The sequence below is a fragment of the Sapajus apella genome, unplaced genomic scaffold (assembly GCF_009761245.1).
Source record: "Sapajus apella isolate SASKATOON/1434 unplaced genomic scaffold, GSC_monkey_1.0 scaffold157, whole genome shotgun sequence".
Taxonomy (NCBI): domain Eukaryota; kingdom Metazoa; phylum Chordata; class Mammalia; order Primates; family Cebidae; genus Sapajus; species Sapajus apella.
In genome coordinates, this window is record NW_022437097.1 from 1,631,787 (window position 1) to 1,659,297 (window position 27,511).

The following is a 27,511-nucleotide window of genomic DNA, read 5'->3' on the forward strand; positions in this document are numbered from 1 at the left end:
TCTCTCTCTGGGACTCCCATTATGCAGATGTTGGTATGTTGGATAGTGTGTTAGGAATTTCTAAGAATCTGTTCATTTTTATCCATTTTTTCTTTCTATTCATTTTTTTCTATTCTATTCATTAGATAATCTCAACTGAACTGTCTTCAAGTTCTCTAATCTTTATTCTTTCCATTTATATTTTCTGCTGAGTCCTTTTTGTGCATTTTCCATTTCTGTTATTTTTCAAAACAAGATTTTTAATTTGTTTTCTTTTTAAATAATTTCTATCTCTTTATTGGTATTCTCTATTTTGTGAAACATTGTTTCTATGTTTTCCTTTTCCTCTTTGGTCATGGCTTCCTTTAGTCCTTTGAACATATTTATAATAGCTGATTTGAAGTCCTGTTTTGGAAGGCGAATATCCGGATCCTTTCTGATAAACATTCAGTTGGCTGTTTTTTTCCCCTGTGTATAAAACATACTTTGTTTCTTTGCATGTATTGTAACTTCTTGTTGAAAACTGAACATTTTAGAAAATAGAGTGTGGCAACTCTGGAAGACAAACTACTCTCATCTCAACCCACAATTTGTTTTGATTGCTTTGTTGTCGCCTGCTGCTGATGATTGCTCATTTAGTGCTTTTCCTGAACTAATCCTATAAAATCTGTAGTCCTTTTAAGTGTGTGGTAACTGAAATCTCATCTCAGTTAGCTTAGTAGTCAGCGAATGATTGGTCAGAGGTTTGCTAACAGATCTTAAAGCAATTAGTCTTTCATCTTTTGTCAAAGGGGCCTGAGTTTACCTGGGAATATATGCTCAATGCTCTAACGTTTTACAACTCTGCCTTAGCCTTCACTTCCTGCTTGTGCAGAGGTCAGCCAGAGATGAGAGCTTGAGGTCCTGTCAGGTGTTTCCTGGTCATGCACACAGCTCTATACATGTATGCAGTTTTGAAAAACTCCAGGAATATGTCAGAGTTTTTCAAAGCTCTCTACATACATCTCATTCTTTCACTTCCAGAGTCATGAAAATGTTGATTTTGACTATTTTGCTATTATTTTTGTTGCTTTTACGGAGAAATGGATTTACAGAGGTTCTCATTCTATGATTCACATAGTATGGCCATCCACTGAACTTTTGAAAGTTGATTTTTCACATCTGAAATAGGATTTGATGGGTCATAGCCAAATATCTGTAATAACCAAAAAGTTCCCTGGCACTAGAATTTTCCTTCTTCTTATTATGTTATGAATAGAGTTGCCTGATAAAACTAGAGGGTTCATGCTCTCATCATACACGAAGATTGGAAGTAACTGCAGAGGAGGTCTCCTTTAGTTTACTTATTTGCAATCACAGATATTTATAATAAGCCCTTGGAAGACATAGCATTATATGAAGCTACCTGGATACTCATTAAGCAGTCTTGAAAGCTAGGACATTCCTACTTTTCTTCAGTCGAAAAGAAGTTAAGTAATAAGATTGATTAAATTCAGGTAACAGGGTAAAGATTAAACTTAGCATACTAAACCTTGCCTGATATAGTAGTGTTTTTTCACCTGTCAGAGAAAGAATAATTCTCCACCTTCATCCAAGCAAATTTAAAAAGATATTTACATTCTAAGTTCCCAGAACTTTTGACTCACATGACAATCACTTTGCAAATGGGATTAAGTTAAGGATTATGAGATGGGGAGAGTGTTTTGGATCACCCGGGTGGGCCCAGTGTAATCACAAGAGTTCTTATAAGTGAAAAAGTGGTGGCTTTTTTTTTTTTTTTACAGTGGTGGCTCACACCTGTAATCCCAGCACTTTGAGAGGCTGAGGCAGGTGGATCATTTGAGGTCAAGAGTTTAAGACTAGCCTGGCCAACATGGTGAAACCCCATTTCTACTAAAAATACAAAAATTAGCCGGGTGTGGTGGCTCACGCCTGTAGTCCCAGTTACTTGGGAGGCTGAGGCAGGAAAAATCACTTCAACCTGGTAGGCGGATGTTGTAGTGAGCCAAGATTGCTCCACTACACTCTAGTCTGGGCCACAGATTGAGACCCTGTCTCAAAAAATCAAATAAAATTAAAAAAAAAGAAAAAGGGAGGCAGGAGAGTGACAGAGAAGGAGATGCAGAGCAAGTTGGGGTGATTCAATTGCTGACATTGATGATAGGAGACCATGAGCCAAGGAATGCCTGCAGTCTACGTAAGATTTTTAAAAAAGGCAAGAAAATGGATTCTTTTCTAGACCCACCGGAAAGAAGTTTAATTTTTAGCCCTATGAAATTCCTTTTGAATTCCTGACCTCTAGATCTGTAAAATAATGTGTTTGTGTTTTAAGCCACTAAGTTTATGATAATTTGTTACAGCAGCAATAGAACATTAAATCAGTACCTTTGTGTACCTTTACTTTATACAGGGAAAGCTAAATTTATTTTGTACTTAATAGTTGCATTTCCATAACCCAGCGATAAAATATTGTAGGAGAAAGCATACATGGAAAAAAAGGGTGAAATGGTGGGTGGCTTGTAAGTGCAGTTAAGATGAAAGCATGTTGTGGAGTTTAAATTGTGTCTTTTGTGGAAGACCTAGTGTTTTCCACAACCTCTTTATGTTCAAGATAACTATAGAACTGAGTGAGAATATAAAGCCTAACAGTTTTTTTAAAAGTCTAGAGGTGTTGAATTTACATTTTGAGTATTTATGCATAAAATAGGATCCTGCCCAGTGACCTCTGCACTTGATTTGCTAACTCTGAGAGCATGGCTGATTTGAGCCAGGGCTTTCTGTTTCTTCAGGTGTCATATCCACCACTGCTATGTTACTAGCCTCTAGTATCATCCCAGAATTTATACAGAATGTTCAACCCAATTTTCCGCAATACCTTTTCTATTCCAGATGCTGCCTGGACTTTGCCTATAGAAAAAAATAGAATTTGCCAGAGTTTCTGTTGACATTGTATGGAGTGATGGGAAATGGGAGACAGTGCTAAGCTACTTTCAGATCGTCCCAGAGACAACAGAGATGTAAATTATAGTAGGACTAGTAGTGGCCCCAATTCAGTTGGAATAAAATGAGTCCCATTTCCAGAGAAAATAGTTTGGAACGCCGAAGAATTTAAGTCTTAAAGACCACATATGTGGAGCAGTCTTCACTTTCTAGGTTTTGTTTATCATTTATTAATGCACCACATTTTTGCGTTTACTTTGTTTTGCTCTCCTGTGTCTATTTGGAGTGTTTGTCACGAATCGTAGCAGACAATTGAGAAGTTAACTTGAAGTGCAAGAGTCTGGGAGTATGTATTGCGAGTGATATAAGGAGGAGGTGGAGGGAAATAACATGTAAAATGACAATTACAGAAGGAGATTCTTTTCCTTAAAAGCATATCCACTCTTTCACCTTTCAAGCTAAGAATTATGAAAACATCCTTCTGTTACATAAGTAACCTGATACTTATCCTCACTTACAATTTTTTTTTTTTACATTCTTCTTCCCATTACAAATAGGCCTCCAGTGAAACACACCATATAAATACATGGTCACCCCGCATTTATACCTCTGCCAATTCTTCCCTCACATATAAACTTTAGGAAGTTCCACTCCAAATAGTTTTCAAATCCAAGCTGCCACTTTGATTTCATCAAATCAAGCCCTTATTGAGATCAAACCTTTGAAATGAGAAAAGATTTTTAATCCATTTACACCAGCTGGGGTCTAACTCTTGCAGTCCTGAGAGCTACAGGATTAGGATTTCTCAAACCCTTTCCATACTTCTACCTCCCACACACCCGGCATATTTTACAGCTACTTTAATCAAATTGTATCAGCACTTGCATTTGAATAAAATCAGGATAAGAATGTTCTTTATAAGCCAGCCTTATTGTAACTGTTGGTGTACGTTAGTGACAAAATGCAGTATTTCCCTACAAGGATCAGCAAATAAAAATGAAAATAAAACTTAATTGAAAATAAGCTTGAAGCTAAGTCTTTTAGTAAGGGACAAGAAAAATAAGAAAATGGCTGAGATTATAATCGAGGGATATTTTTATAATAAGCTCAAAGCATTTTTGTGCAGGATGGATGAATGAAAATGACAAGCTCCTTCAACCATAGATACTGACATTCTGAATTTTAAAAATTATTGTCTAAAATTATTTTTGTTTTAAAGTCTCATAAAAAAAAACCTTTTTCTTCTGATAGAATCTGCCTTCAATTTTATTTTCTTATAAATGGCACTTTAAAGAATTATTAAATTTCTTGTAGCTGTGACTTACTCTGCAGTTACTTCCCTTTTTTTCTACTAGCACTTGCCAGAAAACAGAGATTGTATTTTACCTTCTCAGTTCAAATTGTTACATAAGGTAATTTGTGAAGTTGTGTGCTACACAAACAAAACTGGAGAATCTACTAGGAATAAAATCCACAGGCACAAGGAGGATGTAGTTGTGGGCGGATGGCATCAGATCCATTCAGAATTTATGTGACAAGCACCTGTTTCTCTCCAGAGTCTGCTTTGTGACTCCAACACGTGATCAAGGCACTACATGTAAGAAGGAACCCTGCAAGTGATGAAGGCCATTGGTTATTTGTGGCATTTACAGCTGGAGGTCCTCCAATATCAGCTCAAGCTGAAACAAATTTATGCGAGATTTTTTAAAGTTTGTTAATGCTTTAGTATTAACAGGTTAGAGTTTATACCAGGTAGCATATGAACAATACTATAACTTAGAAATATAGAACCTTGATATTTGCTGGGTAACAAATGAGAAACAACATGGAAGAAAGAGAAGGATGAGGCAAAAAAGTAAGCAAAGAGGGGTATCTACAAACACAGCATTGAACCTTGACATCTTAGGTTCTCATTATGGGAGAAACCCTGAGTAATTTGATCAGGATGAGCTCCAATCCTCCAAAAGTCACTGGAAGGTCAAGATGCGTAGGGGATTGCAGCCAATTCAATCACCACTCTGCCCATAACCCTTTGCATCCACTTTCCCAGTGGAAGCACTCAATTCTGGCTGCCAGTGGTGGCCCTTGGGTCTTTTTTGGGGAGCTACTGGAACCTATGTTACCTGCAACACTGAACCCTGTGATCCATGCCCCACCCCAACCCACCAAGCTACTATTGAAATCAATAGCTCAAGAATGTGGGGCATAAGTACTACAGTTCCTCTGCCCCTTGGTGGGAATCTTTCTGACGGACATGTGTTACGTCACTTTCAGAGCTTTCTGGGGAGATTGCAAGTCAGTTGCCCTCACTGTTAGCTGGCCTAATAATTTCCCCTCCTTCAGTGCCTTCCCTTCCCTATGCCATCTCCCCACTCTTGCTGGTGTTTCCTACATCTCCAAAAAATATTACATTCTCTTAAACTACGTCTCAGGCTCTGTTTTTAACAGGGAACCCTTTTAGAATCACTGCACAGGGAGTATTTGTTTTCTTTAGTCTTCAAGAGGCAACTAGAAATAGAGGTGAAGAACTAGAGAATCAGGCTATGCAATCTGACAACAGCAGAAAGCTTTCCTGAGCGAAAACTCCACTTTCATGACTCACTAGGTAGGATCCATGGGAAAAGTACTCCTTGTCACTGAGCTTCATCTCTAAAATACAGAGAGGACGCCTCTCTGGAGATCCATGAGCAAGAAGGCACAATTCCAAGTAGGTGTGTGATGCCTGATGCTCCTTTCCAGCATACACTGCAATCTTTGCTTTTGCTCCGAGCCCCTCCAATTCCATGGTGACTCACTTGGTGCATGCCTGGCTGAGAAGAGTAGGGAAATTAAGACTCATGGGACAACTCTTAGCCAATGGGAAAAATGGATCCTGTGGATAAATGCCCCTGCCTTCAAGCAGGTAATTCTAGGAAGCATTTGGAACACTTCTGAAAGTCTAGGTAGAATTGATCCCCTTGCTCTCAATGATAAGCTTCATAATTCACTCTTTTATGGGCCCTTCTTCTTTTCTGGTCTCATTTCCCTCTTTTTCAGCCCTGCTTCCTGAGATCATACCCCTATATAAACTGCCTGTACCCTTGTCCTTCCCTCAGGGTCTTTTTGTGGGGGAGCCCATAGTCAAACATGTCGGCTGCAAGATTTTTCTAAAGTTCACATCATATTAGAGTGCCATGGGATAAGCATAAAATTCCATGTGATATTGCCGTGGGATAAGCAGGCACCCATAGAATTCCTTAAGAATATTTTCAAAGGAGGGTACCACCATGGCTGCCGCCCAGAGGAGCCTGCACCTCTCTCTGTGCTCCTGAGTTGCTCACACACCACTCTCAAATGCCCTCTTCAGAGGTCTTCCCACCCAGTTTAGGAGCTGCATCAGGAAGTCAGAAGCTAGCTTATGAGGGAAGGAGAAGGACGGCTGGGGTGTATGAGGTGGAGAACTGCCCTTGGAGTAAGACTGCTGGACTGCAGAGGAGTCTGTCTACCGCCCGGAGCCCCCGGGACTTAGGGCGACCCCATTCACACACATCATTTCTCTACCCATGGGGCTAAGCTTCAGAGAATTCCTCAGCTCACATGGGTAGCTGTTGAACCCCCCAAATTAAGGAGTCGCCTTTCCCTATCATCTTCGTGAAAGGTATGCTAATTTTAAATTTTTTTGTAGAGACAGCCTGTTGCCCAGGCTGGTTTTATGCAATCCTCCTGCCTCAACCTCCCAAAGTGTTGGGATTACAGGTGTGAGCCACCATACCTGACCTACTTTTGGGTCTTAGACCAAGAAAATCAAAACTTTGCTCTGCTCTTAGATGGTTCTTCCAAAGCACCTAATTTTAAAAAAATATTATAAAATGTGATTGCTTTAAGAGCTTCCACCCCAGCTGAGGCAGTCTCTCAAAACCTTTGAGTTTTCCATGGTGCAGCAATTATATCGTTCATGTCAACAACTGCTCTCTAGTTTACCATGTGGTTTTATTTAATTCCTGGATCTTTTGCAGAAAAGAGTTGGCTCAGGTAGGCTCTGGGTGGTAAGAAGAGAAGGCAGGGAGTGGGGCAGTGTGTGGGCAGAGCAGGGACCCCAAAATGAGGCGGTCGCTTAAACCATAGAAAATGCCACTCAGACTCTCCAAAACCAACTGAGCATTCCTCCCCTTCACCCTGCTGGAGGAACACTAGAAATTTTTCACTTTGTAAGCATGTATCCCATCTCTTGGGGCGATGCAGATTGTATGCAAATAGACAAATGTGTGTTTCTTTATTTAGTTTGCTTTTTCAATTTTTTCAGCAGAGAGGGCTGTAAGTAAATGATGTTGAAGGATTTATGTTCTTTCTGTGTGTGTGTGTGTGTGTGTGTGTGTGTGTGTCTGTGTGTGGTGTTGAGGGCCCTGAGGGTTCTTAGGAGGCCACGTGTGTATGAGTCACCATCAGCATGGGAGGGGAGCTCAGGGCTGCAGAGCTGATGCTCTCTTAGTTTACTGGGAGCTCTCTGCACCTTCCGCTCCTGCATGGAGAAAAGAGCAGCAGCCACAGCTACACTAGTGATTAACTTTGGAAGAAAATTAAGGCTTGACCGCTGCTGCTGACCTGAGGGGAGAGGCACCTCCAAGCAGACTGGGCTGGCTCAAGAACAGGGAGTGAGCCAAGCAGGTGGAAGCACTGAGAGGGCGCTGCTAGCATCAGGTCGGGAGGGCTTCCACAGGAGGCTAGGACGCCAAGAAGGAAGGAGGAGGACAAGAGAATAAGAGCGAGAGAAGAAAGCAAAAAAATGTGTGTTTGTGTGTGGGGGGTGGGTGGAGAACAAAAGACAGCATTTTGCCAGCTCTTCTCTGAAAAGCAATCATCTCCACTTACTGTCTCAATAGCCCAGGCTCAAAGCACAGCAGCCTGTGGGCCAACTTCTGCCTGTCCTGGGATGTGCACTTCCCGGCAGGAAGGTGAAAGGGCCCAGGGGAGATCGCTGGAAAGGCTGGGAGGAGGGAGGAGAGGAGGGGGGTGCACGAGGTTGAAGGGGGAGAGAATGAGCGAGGAGGGAGAGGAGTAGGGGTGGGAAGGAATAGAGAAAAAAAGAGGAGGGGTGGGGGAGGGGAGAGAAAAGAAAGGGGAAAACTCCCTTGCTGACACGGGGCATAACTTAATTTTCACGGTGCCGGGACAGCTGTATCGTGTAATCTGCCATGGCATGCCGTTAAAGCTTCAATGACTTTACTGACCCAGAAGGGAGACTCAGACCGTGGAGAGGCTTTTGAAAAGAAGTGGTGATCTTTCACGATTTATGAGCTTGTCTTAAAGAAACAGACTCCACTCACTTTAAATTAATCACCCTTTCCAGGGTGCATAGAAATGGGGGTCTTGGTGCCGCGCGCTGTGAAGGCCCCTGTGAGATGCGGCAGCTTTGACCCCGGATCGGCGGCGGAGGTGAGGGTGGCGGTGGAGGTGAGGGTGCTGGAGCGGTCGGTTTTTCCATTTCGTCCCTTTCCCAGCCCGCAGAGGCCGGGGGAAGAGGAAAGAGGGCCCGGGCTGCGGGACTGCGCCTTGCGGAGGAAGGGGCACCGTCTCCCTAGGGAGGCCCTGGAGGTCAGAGCAGGGATAGCTGGCCGGGGTGGGAGACAGCCTGTGTGTGGTGGGGAAGGGCCGCATTCACGTTCCTGCACTTGCATTCATTGTGCGAGAAGAAAAAAGAAACCAGGAGAAATATAAGGCATTTCACACCCTGATGAAACGCGAGACCTCCCGTGTGATTAAACCGCTGAAAGGAAAAGTGGGGTATTACCAGACCCACGTGATCCTCTCTCATTTTCCATAGTTCTGAGAACAAAAAGGTGAAAACTTCATCCTAATGTGCAGATACTGATTGCTTAAATTTCGGCAGAGACGTATTTCCCCCCAAAGGAACACTTGGGAGAACTGAGAAACCTAAAATTACCAGCCATAATGTTCCAGAAAAGAATCCCGAGACCAGGAATATTCTCTAACTTAATATCACCCAGCAAAATATTGCATTTATCTTTGAAACACCTTTGCAAATTGCAAAGTTTTCTCTTGGTGATTCACCTACCTCTGCAGAGAACAAATGAGCCTATAGACTCATGCGTGGTGGGTTTCCCTTCATTTCATTTGGGGTTGCCCTTCGTACTGTTTTGCATGGCCAGCGGCTTCTGCATTTTAACACATTTTGAAGACTTTTTATAGTTCTATGGTTTTAACAACAGCTATGTAAGACTGGTTATCTTGAGCAGTTTCGGATGCGCTGAAGGCTCCTCAGCTCCTAAAAGATCTGCTACTCCGTGAAACCTTTAATGGGGGTAGAAGTAGGATCCCGTTAAAAGAAATTTCAAAGACAACAATGGAGCAAATCTAGTCTTTATAATTTTGATAAAATATTGTATCTGGCCTCTGTATAGTTACTATAACAATTTCTTCTTAACCAATGGTGTTGCTCCATATTTTAAAGTTTGGCACCAGTCAACAGACGTCTAAAGATGCTTGTATGGAGGGGCTTGAAGAGAACAGAAGAAGAAGCTGGCCATGCTCCCACATGCCTTATGAGAGGCTCAGACATAGCCCTGAACTATCCCTGGGACACCCTAACCCTTCCAAGCTTTTTGGTGAGGTAATGTGGCTCCCAATGGGATGTCATTGGAGGTACTCTTGTTGTGTCCAGTGCCAGTCAGGGTTTGATGGTTTCAATTTATTTTTTCTTTCTTTCTTTCTTTTTTTTTTGAGATGGACTCTCACTCTGTTGTCCAATCTAGAGTGCAGTGGCGTGATGTCGGGTCACTGCAACCTCCGCCTCCTGGGTTCAAGCGATTCTCCTGCCTCAGTCTCCCGAGTAGCTGGGACTACAGGCACCCACCACCACAACCAGCTAATTTTATATTTTTAGTAGAGACGGGGTTTTGCCATGTTGGTCAAGCTCGTCTCGAACTCCTGACCTCAGATGATCCATGTACCTCAGCCTCCCAAAGTGCTGGGATTACAGGTATTGAGCCACCATACCTGGCCAATGGTTTAAATTTCACAAATACAAGCTACAGTACTGTCACGACGTTGTTGATTTTATAGTTTCTCTGCTAACATTGCAAATTGGGCAGGCAGAGTGGGGGAGTTCTCTATGACTTGTTTTTCACTGAGCATCTCACTGGAAAACTTCAATAACATACAGCTCTAGACTGGGACTCAAGCATGCATCATTTTAAGAAGCCACTTTAAAGCATGTATGGATATGAATTTCACATAGCATAAAATTAATCATTCTAAAGTGGACAACTCAGTAATTTAGTACATTCAAAATAGTGTGCAACCGCCACATCTATCTGGTTCCCAGACACTTCTCTCTCTCCAGAATAAAACCCTGTACTCATTAAGCAGTTCCCCTTTTCCCTGCCTCTAGGCCCAGACGACTACCACTCTGTATTCTGTCTTCCTGGATTTACCTACTTTGAATATTTCATGCAAATGGAATAATGCAATATGTGACTTTCTGCACCTGGCTTAGGGCTGCATATTTTTAAGACAGATGTTCTTGCTGGTAGAGGCACAATATCCCCCTAAGGATGGATTTGGCACTTTTTCACCTGAATGCTTTCCATTTTAGTTATCATCACACGACTTCACAACATCAGGCGTGAAACAGTGAATAATTAATTTTGCCTTACAATCCATCTTACAGCCACAGTTTTACTTATTTACTCGTTTTTATTTATTTATTTATTTTTGAGATGGAGTCTTGCTCTGTTGCCCAGGCTGGAGTGTAGAGGCACCATCTCGGCTCACTGCAATCTCTGCCTCCTGGGTTCAAGCAATTCTCCTGCCGCAGCCTCCCGAGTATCTGGGATTACAGGCATGCACCACCACACCTGGCTAATTTTTGTATTTTTAGTAGAGATGGGGTTTTGCCACTTTGACCAGGATGGTCTTGAACTCCTGACCTCAAGTGATCCACTACCTCAGCTTCTGAAAGTTCTGGAATTACAGGCGTGAGCAGAAAACTATGGTAGGCTACACAGCTCCAATCTTGGTTCTCTCTATAGGATCCACATTCCCCCGAGTGTTTTTTTTGCTGGAAATTTCTGCTACTAGCATGCTAGCTTGGAGAAGTAGTTGTTCTTTCTTTAGCACTCTGATCCAGGTGTGCCCCTTATAATCGGCTGAACAATGGGGATGTACAAAAAAAAAAAAAACTTCCTGAGGCAAGAGTGGAGCAAAAGAGAAATCAAAACAGGTACTATCTTTTCAATAATGGAGAGTGCTCATTTTGAGCCTGTGGTCCATCCCAGGGCTGCCTTCCTGCCCAGCAGGTTGTGTCCACTGAAGCAGTGGTCATCTCTAACCGAAGCTACTGGAATGAACTCTTAGACATTCAAGTTTCTCAAAGTAAAGACCAAGGAAAGGAGCGACATTGTCTCCTCCATCCTTTCAATCCCACTCTCGTAATTCCTGTTTCCTGTCTGAGGAATCCAGCCCTTATCTGGATGGATGACCTCCCCCTTAGGACTGTTCTTCACCCACAGGGGTTTCATCTCACCCCTGCAGATCTCAACAGAACAAATGTATCTCAGTGAAACATAATAATTCAGAATGATAAGCTATCCCCCAAGATTCCAGCCCCCTGGTGTACGTTCCCTGTATAATCTCTGGGACTTTGATGAAATGGTCACTCCCATGATTAGGTTATGCTGGATGGTTCAGCTTGTGTTAGGAAACGAAAAACTATCCTTGGTCTGCCTGATCCAATCAGGTGATGATCCATTGAAAGAGACTGGAGAAACAGACTTGAAAGGTGACAGAGATTAACATAAGAGTCTCTAATGCTGACTTTAAAGATGGAAAGGGACACGCAGCAAGGGCTGTGAGTGGCCTTTGGGAACTGAGAGTGGCTCCTGGCTGACAGACAGCAATGAAACTGGGAACTCAGTCCTACAACTGCAGCTCACTGGATGTCACCTTGGAAGAGGGCACCACACTCCAGGTGAGAACACAGCCTGGTTCTCACCTTGGCTTTAGCGTTGTGAGATCCTGAGCAGAAAGCCCAGTCACAACGTGCCTGTATTTTTGACCTCAGAACTGTGAGCTAATGATGGGAACTATACGTAACCCACAAACTATCTCATCCTTGCCACAAGACACAAAACCTCTGGATATGCCTAATCACACATGTGAACATCTCCAAATCAGTATCTCTTGGACCGAGAACCACTTTTCTACTGTCAAGATAGGAGGAACATCTTTGCCACTGATGAATCAATGCAGTGATGCCATCCAGAGAGTAATGAGTGTCATTTTAAGCCACTGAGTTTGTGGTGACTTGTTATGCAGCAACAGAAAACCAAGACAATTCCAGCCTTCTTTAGTGAAGCACATCTAATTAAGTCATAATGTCTTATTGCAGGAGGAGACTTGATGGCAAGTGGGTTCTGTTGCAGAATGTCTCAATGTGTTCTGGAGTCTGCCGTGAAAATATCAGCTCAAATCGTTTTATGACACAAACCCCACTGCCTCTAACTTACTGTCTCATTATTCTCTGATGGTGAAAAAGGCAGTTTGCCTTATCTAGTTACTGATCAGTTGATGCTTAAATCTACCTCTTTCCAGGCAATGACGAAGTTAACAAAGTAATTCTGCATGTTGCTATCTGCTCTTAATCCTGCCCAAACTTACTAGGAGACCTACCCAGGAGCCTATGAGCTGGGTTCCTGACATCATAATTCAGGTCATAAGGCCCTGTATCATAAAAGGGCCAAAGAGTAAGTGGAACCATGTGGCATCACTACATTGATCAGTGGCAAAGATATTCCTCCTATCTTGACAATAGAAAAATGGTTCTTGGTCTACAGGCCAAAATATACCGACCTGGAGATGTTCACATGTGTAACGTAGGCATATCCAGATGTTTTATGTCTTACAGTAAGGATGAAATAGTTTGTGGGTTATGTGTAGTTCCCATTGTTAACTAAAATCCCAGCCCAATGAAACCACTATTTTAGAGAGCCATATGGCACTGGTTTTTAGCTAGACCTCCTGATGATAAACAAAATGAAGAAAACGCACATTTTTGTTTTCTGACTACCAAAACTGCTGATGAGGAATCATCCAGTGTATCCACACATATAGCTTCAAAGAGGCATTCTCAGGGCTGGTGAAAATATTTTTATTTAAAAGGGAAAGAGTACCACATAAAACATCTGTTTGAGTTCAGATATATTGCATGATTTCCATCAGCATTAACTTAATCTCCAGTTTTATACCAGAGAGAGAAAGATGAGACTTTCTCAAATTTTTTTGTCCTCTTTGAGTTTTTGTTTCTAGTCTAGAAAATGGAACAATTCCTGTTTTGTGGGATTGTTGTGAGATTTGAATAAAATAATGTAAGTAAAATACTTTGTACAATACCTGGCACATCTTAAACCACAAATGAGAGCGATATCACCACCATTATCACCATCACCATCATCATACCATCCCCATTGTCATCAACATCATCTTCATCATCTCATTATCGTATTAAAAACGTCTTTACTGAAAGCTTGCTACCCTTTAGCCCACCTTAATTCATCTGGCTTCAACATTACCTAAAATACCTCTGTATTTAAATATTCAAAAATATTAAGTAGCCGGGTGCCGTGGCTCACACCTGTAATCCCAGCACTTTGGGAGGCTGAGGTGGGCAGATCACCTGAGGTCAGGACTTTTAGACCAGCCTGGCCAACATGGCAAAAACCTGTCTCTACTAAAAATACAAAAATTAGTTGGCCGTGGTGGCGCACGTCTGTAATTCCAGCTACTCAGGAGGCTGAGGCAGGAGAATCACTTAAACCTAGCGGGGGTGGAGGTTGCAGTGAGCCCAGATCGAACCACTGTACTCCAGCCTGGGTGACAGAACAAGACTCCGTCTCAAAAAAATAAAAATAAAAATAAAAATAAGTCACTAAGACAAAAGGCACAGTCAAACAGTCGATAGGTATAATACATACTACACTGGCCAGTTCTTACCTAACTTTTAATTCCAAGGTCATAAAATCTTCTGCCTGTTTACTTAAAATAAATATAACATGTCTCTAAGGGCAAGCATGTTCCCAGCATCTTTATATAAGGTCATTAGTTTTAGAGAAATCATCTTCATGTTGCAGTTTCTTTTCTATCATTCCTGAGAATATGTCTTCTATGGACATGACTTTAGTCGCCTGCTCCCATGCCCATCCCACATCCTATCTCCACGTTATCATTCAGAATAAATTGTAGGGAGGTGGGGCTGCTGTATTAATGAAGACAAGACTGTAATTGTTTTCTCACTACAAAATCTTTTCCTAAAATCTGGTGTATGCAGTTTGACTTCTGCATAGCTTTTTCTTAATTATAAGACAGTTTTTCTTTTTTTTTTTTTTTTTGAGACGGAGTTTCACTCTTGTTACCCAGGCTGGAGTGCAATGGTGCGATCTCGGCTCACCGCAACCTCCGCCTCCCAGGTTCAGGCAATTCTCCTGCCCCAGCCTCCTGAGTCACTGGGAGTACAGGCACGCACCACCATGCCCAGCTAATTTTTTGTATTTTTAGTAGAGACGGGGTTTCACCATGTTGACCAGGATGGTCTCGATCTCTTGACCTCGTGATCCACCCGCCTCGGCCTCCCAAAGTGCTGGGATTACAGGCTTGAGCCACCGCGCCCGGCCAAGACAGTTTTTCTTGTTTGCCTTTATATTTTTTGTGTTTGGGATGGATATTTTTTATTTGTTGTTTACATTGCATGTTTAAAGTTGATCCCATTGTTTGTAATTAACAAAACAAAGCTGGGGAATGGAATAATGAAGGTAGGAAAAGTTGAAAGTGGACTGAGCATAGAGGTTTTGTAGTACATTAACTGTACATTACCATCACAGTGATTCTCCTGTGTAAAATGGAACTGATGTCATCATTTTGTGTGCTTTCTTTTTAGCTTGTTTTGCACGTAGCATATACATCCAAAACTTATAAAACAGTAAAAACAAAAAAAAAAGAATGGAGAGAGATTCACCCACTCCTCTTTACAGTGCCCACTTCTCCCTACCTCTCAGAGGCAGTTGCTATTCGCAGTCACTACGCATCCTTCCAGCATCTGGTGCACACTTAACATTAAAAAATCACGTACATATTCATCACATGCTTTTTTCACTTTGACTGTATATATAGAATGCTTTATTATTCTTTTTAACGGGTACATAGTATTCCAGCATGTGGATGGATCATCATATAATTGGTGAATCCTCTTCTGATGAACATTTTCATTGTTTCCAATATTGGGCTATTACAAACAATACTACTGGAAATATTATTTAGAAGCATCACTTCAGTGGGCTATTTTTTACTTTTTAAGAAATTTTTCAAAAGTATTTATAAGTATTCAGTGGATGTCTAGCAAACTCAGTCTCTTCAAAACTATTTTTTGTTGTAAAGTGTTAAGTTCCTCCACCAGGATTCTCATTTAAATATGATTTTTTATCCCGAAACCCTGGGAAACCACTGTCAGATGGCTTTTTTGTGTGGTAGGAGAAAATATTCCTCTCTCAATTCACCTTAAATTTGATTACTGTTTTCTGCCAAGCAAAATAGCAGAGCAAACCTGTGCCCCATAGTTATTTTCTAGCTAAATCATCCCCTGTAGCCCGGAATTCTCAAGATTTACGCTCTTCACTGGCTGTCCTCCTGCCGCTCTGCCCACTTGCGTGTGTGGCAGTCAAGGACTCCCAGACAAAAAATTAAAAGTGAAAAATGTTAAGAATATTTCTTGCCTTTATAGTGAACATTATATAAGCAATTGGAGTTTTCTTCATAATCTAGCATGGACTAGATATAGAATGATCATAAAATCATTTATGAACTATCTGCCTCTTGATGAGACTACAGTGACGGCTGTTATACACGTGCGTGCAGACACGCCTGAAGCAGGTAAATGAGCATTTGCCCATGGACCGTATCTACATGACAATAATTAGAATAAACCTGCCATGTCATGGGCCAGCTAGTTATCGCTCAAGGAGTATTCATAGAAAACCTCTATGCATCCATCACTCATAGCTCATATCTCTTTGTTCACTCTTTGCTACCTTCGAGGTTTATAAAGTTATATGAATCCAATTTAACTTTTGGCAACGTGCCACAGAGTGGCAGAAAATTCCGATACTTGCACCAAACATTTATCTGATTTTCTTATAGTACTGATTGGTTGGTAATTGAATCAGCTCGTATTAAGATGACTTGTCAGGAGTTGTAGGACTGTGGTGCTCAAGAGAGCTTCAAGATGATCATGTTCAATCTCTTTTCACTGATGAGAAAACTAAGCTGTGGAACAGACTGTTACCTGCCCAGGATGAGACAGCAAGCTCTGATGAGACTTCCGACTTCCTGATCCCAGTTAGGATTCTTTCCTTTTCTGTAAGTCAAATGGACCAGTTGTCACTTCAGCTGTTTTTACTCTCCTAAGTTTTGTTTCCATATGATGCCCAAGAATGGGTGTACTGTATGTGTGCTGATGTAAGTTTTGAGAAAGATTTAATCTCTGAAGGGGATTTTAAAAGTCACCTGGCCCATAATACATTTTTCCCTCTAATTATCAATATTATGATCTTTCTTGTAGTCATTCTGTTCCCTTGGTGACCGCCTAAACAAAATAGAAATGTGGCAGATAAATTGAGCAATTAGTATGTGTGTTTTCCCATTTCAGCATCATTCCTTTTCTGTTCCAAGAAGGCCATTGGACTGCCTGGCCCCAGGGGAGGTTTCTTTTGTTTTCAGGAGCCCTGAGGGAGGTGAGGACTGTGCTGAAGGGGAGGATGGAGCAGCACAGCCAAGAAGACGGGGTGCAGGGGTCCCCAAATGGGAAATACATGGAGCTCCTTGGTCTACAGATCCTATGGAGAGAGTGGGGCAGGCAGTGGAAGTCTGGCTACGGGTAGTCCTCAGCAGTAGACAAGGCCCTCAGCTCATTTCCTACCCAAAGAGAAACCAGGGATGCTGGATTTCAGAATATCTTATTGGCTTGGCCAGTGGAACCTCAGTTTTACAGAAGTCCAAATATCAAAGCTCTTTCCTCCTAGCATTGAGCTGTGCTTGAGATCCCTGGGATGTTCGCAAAACCCTGCAGGGTGTATGGGGAGGGCCTTGTATTAATTATCTCTCACTTTGTGATAACCACTCCATGACTTTGTGGCTTAATGCAACAAAAATCATTTCTTTTGCTCATGAATCTACAATTGAGTTTAGTCTCCTCTCTGCTCCACCCCCCGTAAGCTGGAGCAGCTTGATTTGGGGCTGGATAATGTGCTTTCAAACTGGTTTAGCATCTATCTGGCTGGCACGTCGGTTCTGGCGGTTGGCTGGGAGCTCTGCTAGGGCCATGGGCTGAGGATCTCAGATCCACCCTACACGGGCCTCTCCAAAGGCTGCTTGGGCTTCTTCTTACAGCCTGTGGCTGGTCTCCGATACCACGTGTCCCACATGACACAGGGAGAACCAACCTCAGAAGTCACATGGTGTCAATTCTGCCTCCTCAGAGGCAGGGACCTTATGTCTGCTTGTCAAAACCACACTGTTAAGTATAGCATGTAGAATGGGATGTATTCCTTGACCATTAGAATCTGCCATATTCCCAAATGACTGAGATTGGAATGAGCACAAGGCCAGCATGGGCGAGTCTTGTCGAACTAATGTTGTTCAAAATTTTATAGACTTCACAGTGTGTCTGTTTTCTCAGGCTTCTACAACAAAACGCCATAAACAGGGTGGCTTATAAGCCATGGAAATTTATTTCTCACAGTTCTGGAGCCTGAGAAGTTTAAGGTCAAGGTGCCAGCAGATGTAGTACCTGGCAAGGCCTCACTTCCCTCTTGCTGGACCTGTCTTTTTGCTTCTTTGCTGGAAGGAGTGAGGGAGCTCCCTCAGGTCTCTTTTGAAGGGCATTAATCCCATTCATAAGAGCTCTGATCCCATGACCTAATCATCTCCCGAAGACCCCACCTTCTAATACCATTACCTTGAAGATTAGGGCTTCAACATACGAATTTTGGGGGACGCAGACATTCAGACCATAGCACAGTGTGTACAGAGAGATTCATTTTGCCTCAATTTGCACCGATGTCATCTTCTTATTCTAATTGTTTGTCAAAAGAATTATATTTATACATAGTAATGTACAGAAAATATTGCAGAGGGACTTTCTCTTCATTTTGTATTTATTTACAATTGATTAATTTTTTTCTGTCCCACAGATTTCTCATCAAAGTGGTTATTGATTTTTAATCAAATAGCTTAGATGCTCTTACTATTTAGCTATACATTTTACAGTATAGTTCTTCCCTAATTTAATTTGTAATTTGCATTTCAATATTGCTTTTTCTTAACCTGGACACATCTGCAGGTCAATTTAAAGGTGCTGGTGAAGTGATTATAAATCTCCCCATGGCAAACAACCTCTGGCATACTTATGAAGACAATGATTCTTCAATTCATTCACAGTAAGTCATTTCAGGTAAAACTCAAGAAACCTCATGCAGAGTACTTCTCTGCTTGGTTTAGCTGCTCTCGAGGGTTTAAAAAAATGTTGACTGTGAGGAAAACTGTGGAGGAAAATGACTTAAGGTGATTCAGGGAAAGGTATCCCTTCCTTTGCACACAAAAAAGCAAAACAATGTACAGCCCTCCCTGAAATGCCTTTTGTAGTCTTTCCGATCGTTTCCTTAGATCACAGCTCTCCTTAGAGTCATCATCTAAATGTAAATGCAGGGGAAAAGCAGGAATCTTATTAGGTAGTCTCCAACACCTTGCTGCAGAAGAGGGACCTGTTGGAAGCAGGTGGAAGATGAGGGACTGGAGACGTGGGACAGAGGGTGGGGAGGGTGCAGGAAGCCTTCTCATGGCTGTCTTTGCAGACTCTTCATGTCTCCTTGCTTTCTCCAGGTGGCGTTTGTTTCTAAAGATGAAACTGTGGTTAGTCAATACCATTTGTATATGTTGGATTTAAATTTAAAAAGATTTTGGGAGTTCGAGATCAGCCTGGCCAACACGGCGAAATCTCATCTCTAATAAAAATACAAAAATTGGCCAGGCATGATAGCGGCTGTAATCCTGTAATCCCAGGTACTCAGGAGGCTGAGGCAAGAGAATCACTTCAACCCAGAACATGGAAGTTGCAATGAGCCAAGACTGCACCATTGCACCCCAGCCTTGGCAACAGAGTGAAACTCCGTCTCAAAAAAAAGAATAAAGAAAGAGAGAAAAAAAGAAACTAAGGAAGGAAGGAAGGAAGGAAGGAAGGAAGGAAGGAAGGAAGGAAGGAAAGAAGGAAGGAAAGAAGGAAGGAAAGAAGGAAGGAAGGGGAAAAGAGGGAGGGAGGGAGAGAGGGAGGGAGGGAGGGAGGAAGGAAAGAAGGAAGGAAGGAAGGAAGGAAGGAAGGAAGGAACGAGGGAAGGAAGGAAGGAAGAAAACTTTGATACACTTTGGAAGAAAGTCTCTTTTTATCGTTAACCAGCACTTTCTATCCACACCTCATTTTCTTCATCAGAATGGAATTTCTCAGGCTGCTTTAAATTCAGGCCTGGGTCAGTTTCTCAAGATGAATCATTTCCAGTGGTCATTTATCCTCAGGGGCCCGATTCATCAACACTGGAATTCTCTTCCACCTGCATGAGCATCTCTTAGCTATGGACAACATGTCACAAGGTTTAACTTTTCCAGAGTGACACATGATAGTAATTTCCAAAACAATAGTTCTAGAAGGAAAGGAATCAGAGAGGAGAGGCCTCAGTGGATGTCTGCTGGGCCCATGGCCTCACCTGAAGAAAGCTGGCCTCTGGGATGGCGTGTCTCCAGATCTGGCCACAGTGGAACAGACATGAAAGGACTCCTCCCATGCAGCTGGTCTTCAGGCTGGCCAGCAGACCTGGGGCAGCTCTGCCCAACTGGGATAGGTGGTTCTACTTAACAGAATCAGTTAGAGTTTGCTAGGAACAGGGGTGGGAAGTCAACACGCTTCCAAAACGCGCAGACAGAGTCAACAACTTCGAGCAGAATCAGAAGCAGAATATCACAGACAGATGAAAAGCCACTGAGTTAGTAGAAGGCAAAGATTCAGGAGGTCAGAAGCTACATAGGAAGAGAAGAGCCTAGATTTGTGCTTCTCCAAACTTTAATGTACATGCATGTCCTATGAGAGTCTTGTTGAAATGCTGATTTTGATCTGACAGCTCTGGGGTGGTGCCCGAGACTCTGCATTTCTAATGAGCTTCAGGTGCCTCCAGATGCTCCTTCACAGGCCATACCTGGTTGCAAGGGTTCAGAAAACCAACAGTTCTCAGCCTGTGGCTGAGCACTATAATTATCTGAGAAGTTTATAAAAATCCAGTCTCCATGGACAGGGAAAATGTGGCACATATACACCATGGAATATTATGCAGCCATCAAAAATGATGAGTTTGGGTCCTTTGTAGGGACATGGATGAACCTGGAAACCATCATTCTCAGCAAACTGACAGAAGAGCAGAAGATCAAACACCGCATGTTCTCACTCATAGGCGGGTGTTGAACAATGAGAACACATGGACACAGGGAGGGGAGCACTACACACTGGGGTCAGTTGGGGGGAAATAGGGGAGGGACGGTGGGGGGTGGGAAGCTGGGGAGAGATAGCAAGGGGAGAAATGCCAGATGTAGGTGATGGGGAGGAAGGCAGCAAATCACACTGCCACGTGTGTTCCTATGCAACAATTTTGCATGTTCTTCACATGTACCCCAAAACCTAAAATGCAATAAAATAAATGGGAAAAAAAATCCAGTCTCCAGAAGTGAAATCTGGGCATCTCCAGGCAATCCCACTGGACAGCCAAGGTTGAAATCATTGCCTCAAAGGGAAGTTAGTTGCTGGTTGAGAAGTCATAGATATTGACTCAGCCCCATCACTGAGTGTCCAGAAAGGAGCAGCAGGTGTCTTTTCAAGGACATGCTTACTGCACTTGCTATGTCTTGAACATATGCTCTGCCTCCCATGAGGCATCTGCTTCTGTTTATTTTTTTAAAACTTCAATAGATTTTGGCGTACAGGTGGTTTTGGTTATACGAATAAATTCTTTAGTGGTGACTTCTGAGATTTCAGTGCACCTATCACCCATGCTTCTGTTTTCACCACCATCATCAACCCAGTTAACCCAAACATATCACTGTTTTTTACAGCGTGGAAGAATTCAGCGAGGATGACAATGGTAATGTTTCTTTTACTTCATCTATGAAATATACAACCAGGACCAGAGGGTGTCTGCCTAAGGTATTCAAAGTCTCATGGGTAGTTGTACTATTTGTCCACAATTCTGCATTCATATGATCCCATATTGGCATTCTATGCACTGATTTTTTTTAATTTTTTTATAGAATCATCTTTCGCCTTCTTTTAAGGCAAGTGAATAAATGTTTCAAGCCATGGCGTCAATCTACATACATTCAGGATCTTGCCTAGTGTGCAACTTCATATGTCTGTTTCCTGACACTTCTCAGCAGAAGAAACCATCTCTAACATTCCAAAGTGGGCAGAGCCCAGAAGTGCAGCTGAGAAAGCAGTTTGAGAACCCAAGACCAAATATGCTGAATCCCTTGAAGATGAAGAAGTTTCTCCAAAACAACCAAGTGTTTTTTGAGCTGGGAATAATTATATTGTGGAAGATAGAAGGAAGTATAACATAGTTACTTGCTTTTAAGAAGCAAATATTCTGACCAGATAGAAACCAAGGAGGCTGGGCATTGTGGCTCACGCGTGTAATCCCAGCACTTTGGGAGGCCAAGGAGGGCAGATTACGAGGTCGGGAGTTTGAGACCAGCCTGACCAACATGGTGAAACCCTGTCTCTACCGAAAATACAAAAAAATTAGCTGGGCGTGGTGGTGCACACCTATAATCCCAGCTACTCAGGAGGCTGAGGCAGGAGAATTGCTTGAACCCAGGAGGCAGAGGTTGCAGTGAGCCGAGATCATGCCGCTGCACTCCAGCCTGCGTGACAGAGTGAAACTCCATCTCAAAAAAAAAAATTATAAAGAAGAAAGGATGATATTGGGAATCTCCTCTTTCAACTTTGGAGCCCCCTTCCCTTTATCTCTGTACAGGGGAGACTCTTCCTTCTGCCTTCTCTTTTCTTTCTTGCCAATTAAACTCTCTGCTCCTTAAAACCAAAAAAAAAAAAAAGAAAGAAAAGAAAGAAGGAAAGAAGAAAAAGAAAGAAAGAGAAAGAAGAAAAAAGAAAGAAAGAAAAAGAAAGGAAGGAAGGAAGGAAGGAAGGAAGGAAGGAAGGGAGGGAGGGAGGGAGGGAGGGAGGGAGGGAGGAAGGAAGGAAGGAAGGAAGGAAAGGAAAGAAAGAAAGAAAGAGAGACAAAGAAAGAAAGGAAGACAGGCATGTAAGTGGCTCACCAGTGAGAGAAATAATTTACTTTGGGATGAAGCAGGGAGCTCAAGTGGTGAGAAATAATATGGGCCTAGATTTTTCAGCTCCTTAAATCTCAGAATGAGGAATTTCGAATATTAGAATGCATTCTGAAGAAGGCAGAGTATACTCATTAAGAATATGGTCTCTAACACTAGAAAGATGAGAGACCAAAGGCTGGGGCTCCCACTTACTACCTCTGCGAAGTTGGACCACTTCATTTTTAACCTCTGTCAAGGGCAGTCCTTGAGAGGATGAACTAAGGCAGGCCTGGCACTGAGAAAGTGGCCAGTGGTGTCCATTGTTAGGTGGAGAAAAATTGTTGAAAGCTTTAAAACAGTGTGGGGAAGGAGGATGTGAACAAAATGAAGAGAAAGATTTTGAAAGATGAACGCAGCATCAGTGTCAACCTTTGGAGGAGTCTGTGCTGGGGAGAAGCCGGTAAGTGCAGAAACGACTCAGAGAGTCAAAGAAGGGAGCTTTGAAGGCAGGACTGCATTTGTTGCGATGGCAAGAAGATAAGGTTGATAAGACCTGGGAAGTATGTGGACATTTGAGACAAATGGGTTAATACATCATCTCAGAGACAACGAGAAGTCAAAGATGATGATGAGCTACGAGTCTTGGGTAGCCAGGAGAACAGACTTGAAAGGCCTTAAGGGAGGTGAAACATATTCCACTTACCTCCTCAATGCGCTCTTCCCATTAGATACACAGACTAGACGATACTGGAGAAGTTTCTATATTCAGGTGGTTCCTTGGGGCACAGATGTTATATGCTTGCTGTACTGTTTAATCATAAAACACTGCTACAAAAAGATCTTTGAGCTTTTAGGTCACACATACTCAAGTGCTAGGTCAAATGTGAAAAGTAAGCTGAGTTTTTCTCTTCTTTCTCTGCAGTAGAAAAATGATTTTTTTTTTTTTTTTGAGACGGTGTCTCACTCTGTTGCCCAGGCTGGAGTGCAGTGGCGTGATCTTGGCTCATGGCAACCTCTGCCTCCTGGGTTCAACAGCCTTCCGAGTAGCTGGGACTGCAGGCAAACACCACCATGTCTAGCTAAGTTTTGTATTTTTAGTACTGACAGGGTTTTACCATATTGGCCAGGCTGATCTTGAGCTCCTGACCTCAGCCTCAGGTGATCTGCCCAACTTGGCCTTCCAAATTGCGGAGACTACAGGTGTGAGCCACCACACCTGACCAGGAATTTTAAGATATAAGATGAAAATGAGAAAGTAAAGAACACTCCAAATAAGCATCGGGATGCTGAGCTTCAAAAAATAAAAATTTTCACCCATTTATCAGTCCTCCTGCAGAGTAGCCATCAAGTATAGATTTTGAACTTTGTTCATGCAAGAAATTCCCTGAGACCATGAAAGGTCAGAGAAGGGCTGTCTTTGAGGCCGGCTGGACAAATGGGTAGTGTAGATGATTAAGCACAAGTTTTCTTCTTGCACAGAAAAATTCTTTCCAAAACTTAAATAGTTCCTGTCTCAAGGAAAATCTGTGCTATTATCACCAATTTCCCCTTCTATTTGTTTTTCCTGAAGTGCTATGAGATTTCTAAAACAAAGTGTAAAATATGAGCGCTGTAAATTCCTGCTGTTGTTCAGAAACATTATTTGGAAATACTCCATTTGGACTTGTCCACTTTTCCTTCTGTTACTAAAAACCAGCTATCAACTTTTCTATAGAAATTTTTTCCTGTAGTTACCCTATCATTTTTTGTTTAATCAAAATACTTACAACATTCTTATGTTTTTTATTAATTCATACTTTTTTTTTTGAAATGGGGTCTTATGCCCAGGCTAGTCTCAAATTCTTAGCTCATGTGATCCTCTTTCCTCAGCTTCCTGAATAGCTGGGACTACTGGTGCATGCCACCCAGATTCATTCATGTATTATTATTACTATTATTTTGAGACAGAGTCTTGCTCTGTCACCAGGTGCCAGGCTGGAGTGCAGTGGCATGATCTCGGCTCACTGCAACCTCTGTCTCCCGGGTTCAAGCAATTCTCCTGCCTCAGCCTCCCAAGTAGCTGGGACTACAGGTGCACGCCACCACGCCCAGCTAATTTTTGTATTTTTAGTAGTGACGGCCATGTTGGCCAGGATGGTTTCGATCTCTTGACCTCGTGATGCACCCGCCTTGGCCACCCAAAGTGCTGGGATTACAGGCGTGAGCCACCGCACCCCGCCTCATGTATTATTTTAATGGCTTAGGGCTGCTTTTCCAGACAATAAAGAGGTGAAAAATATTTTATAAAAGCATTATCAACTGAACATTATTATAGCTCCCTCTTGGTATAAATAAAAAAAGGAATGGGGCAGTGGGTGGAAAATTGACTTTCATTACTTCTTATTTTAATATTTTATAGAAGTACAGAGAAGAATGATCAGTTATCAGCATTAACTGACTAGGTATAGAACACTAAACAATTATAATAAAGAAGAACAAAGCAATGAGGAACCTCAATGGAGGGAAATTTCTCAGTATCTGTAGCATGACAAAGACATATTTCCCTGAAGCCAACAATTCCCCAGCAGGAACACATTCTATGGATAGACTTCTAAGTGCTCAAAATGCAACTAGAATGTTCCCAACCATGTGCTGGGTAATATACAGGACACAGGAGAAGAAAAGGATAAACTGGTGTCTCTCAACTGAGACAAGTGAGAGAGAAAGTTCAGTCCTGACTCAGGCAGGGAAGCAGAGTCAGAGGAGAATGACCGGCTGCAAGGAGCGGAGAGCCCTCTGGAGAAAATCCCAGCATAAAGCCCCGCAGCGCAGAGGTCAGACTTGGGGTAGAAAACGCAGAGGCAGCTGCTGCTCATCCCTTGTAATAACCACATTTTCTAATTTCTGTGTTTGGTGTTTTGACATCTGAGCCTTGCTAACTCAAGAGAAACTACTGCTCCCAGGGCAGCTAATTCCTAGAGATTGCAAACAACTTGCTTGGGAGTGCGCCTTTCATCTGCACACCAACCAATCCAGAGCCCACATTCCCCAATCACTCTGGGTATACGTACAAAAGGAATAGGGCAATGGAAGGAAAATTGACTTTCATTACCTCCTATTTCAATAGTTATAGACATACAGATAAGAGAATGATCAGTTAACAACATTAGCTAACTAAGTATAGAATACTACGAAATTATAATAATTAAGAGCAAAGCAACAAGGAGCCTCAGTGGAGGGAAATTGCTCAGTATCTGCAGCATGACAAATGCGTACTTCCCTGGGGATACGGTTTGGATCTGTGTCCCCACCCAAATCTCATGTTCAATTGTTAATTCCATTGTTGAAGGTGGAGCCTGGTGGAAAGTGATTGGAATATGGGGGTGAAGTTCTCATGTATGGTTTAGCACCATCCCTTTGGTGGTGTTCTCATGATACAGTCCTCACAAGATCTGGTTACTTAAAAGTGCGTGGCACCTCCACACCCACTTCCTCCTCCTCCAGCCATATGAAGATGCCTACTCTGGCTTTACCTTCCGCCATGAGTAAAAGCTCCCTGAGGCCTCCCTGGAAACAGATGCTGCCCTGCTTCCTATATAGCCTGCGAAGCTGTGAGTCAGTGAAACCTCTTTTCTAATAATTTACCCAGTCTCAAATATTTCTTTATAGCAGGATAAGAATGGACTAATACATCCAGAACGAACAGTTCCCCTGTAGGAACGTATCTTATGGAGAGACTGATCCTGTGGATGGCCTCCAATTACCTTCTTTATCTGGCCATTATCCACCTGTCTCTATCACCCCAGGGCCAGATGCCAGACAGTTAGAAAGAGTGGCTATGTCCCAGAGCCCACTGAATTACTCAAACTAGCCAATCCTAAACCTGCTTATTCCACCTCATGGGTTCCTCCTCTTGGAAACCACAGTAAAAAACCTTGCCCATGTTTTCCCCTGACACCCTCTGCCTCCTGACGACCCTCGTGCTTCCCCATGTGGCCTGTGTGGCATGTCACACCTCCTGTTCCTAGGAGTCTGTGAATATAGACTTCATAATTATCATTTCTGTGTCTGCATATCTTTCATGCCTGATTAAAACAAATCCCAGACATATTTTTAAACTTCCTTGAAAACACCTTTCAAATAACTTGAGTTCTTTGGAAATAAAAAGGACCTCCAGAGATATGACAATTCTCCTGTCCTGAAGACAAGTAATCAGAAGCCCATAGTCTAGAAAACGAAGTTTGGTATATTGTGTGTGTGCATGTTGGGGAAGGGGAAGAAGTTAGCGTCTTCGATGATCTTTAAGTTTCCTCTTGTGTGTATTATTTTACGTAATCAGGCATATTCTATGTAATCAGTAGAAGCCCTATGTTGTGCTATTTATTTCTGTGTCCATGCACTTTCACTCAGTTTTGTAAACACAGCATGTGTGCTGTGTTCTGTGTAGTACCGAGCACATTGCTAGTACTTTTGAAGATTAAGGCCCAGCAAAATATGAATATCATGCTCTCCCGCCATGAATTGCATCTAATGTCTAATTTTCTGAATGCTCCTAATCTCCCTTGTCTGATGTGCTCACCTCAAAGTACTGGCAGGTGGGTGAGGTGGAGGTCTTGGTGGGGGAGAGGGCAGCATTAACTAGACAGGTACTAGCATGAGAGGTTAGGTTGCTCTTTCATCTGGGGCCTATTGTGAGGCGCTTCTTACCATTGGCTACAAAAATTACCTCCAAGATGTAGAATGGGAACTCAGAGGCAAAGCCAATTGGGAAAAGGTAAGGTACAAAGAAAATAAAAATGTGACCAAAATTCAAGATCTGTAAGTGGGATTTGGTGGAGATTTCAGAGCTGAGCATTTGGAAACTACAAGGAAGAAGATCAGAGCAAAAAGGATTAGAAGCCAGCTAAATGAATTATTGTGTGATTTACAAAGTGGCCTGGGGCTCCCTCGGCTGGTGGGTAAGCATGTGATCCTCAGGGGCCAAGTTGGCTGGAAGGGTCAATGAAGGCAAAATGAACATGTGTCTTAGGTTGAGTTCCTCTGGAAACATTGTGAGAGTGTGAAGAGGGTTTGTTGGGGAGTGCTCTCAGGAACAACATCTTAAGGGAGCGAGGAAAGCCAGATGGGACAAAGCAGGGAGTGGAATTGCAATGCAGTTGCAGCCAAGGCCTTGGGTAATCTATATGTCACTGTGTAACGGGGGTGGCAG

At 42.5% G+C, this 27,511-nt stretch overlaps 1 long non-coding RNA gene across 1 annotated transcript; it reads left to right on the forward strand.

Moving 5' to 3' along the window:
* Positions 1-18,304: 18,304 nt before the first annotated feature.
* On the forward strand, positions 18,305-21,723 carry LOC116541846. Its single transcript, XR_004264972.1, has 3 exons — positions 18,305-18,398; positions 21,109-21,199; positions 21,304-21,723. It is a non-coding gene; the product is annotated as an uncharacterized LOC116541846 (long non-coding RNA).
* The last annotated feature ends 5,788 nt before the right edge of the window (positions 21,724-27,511 follow it).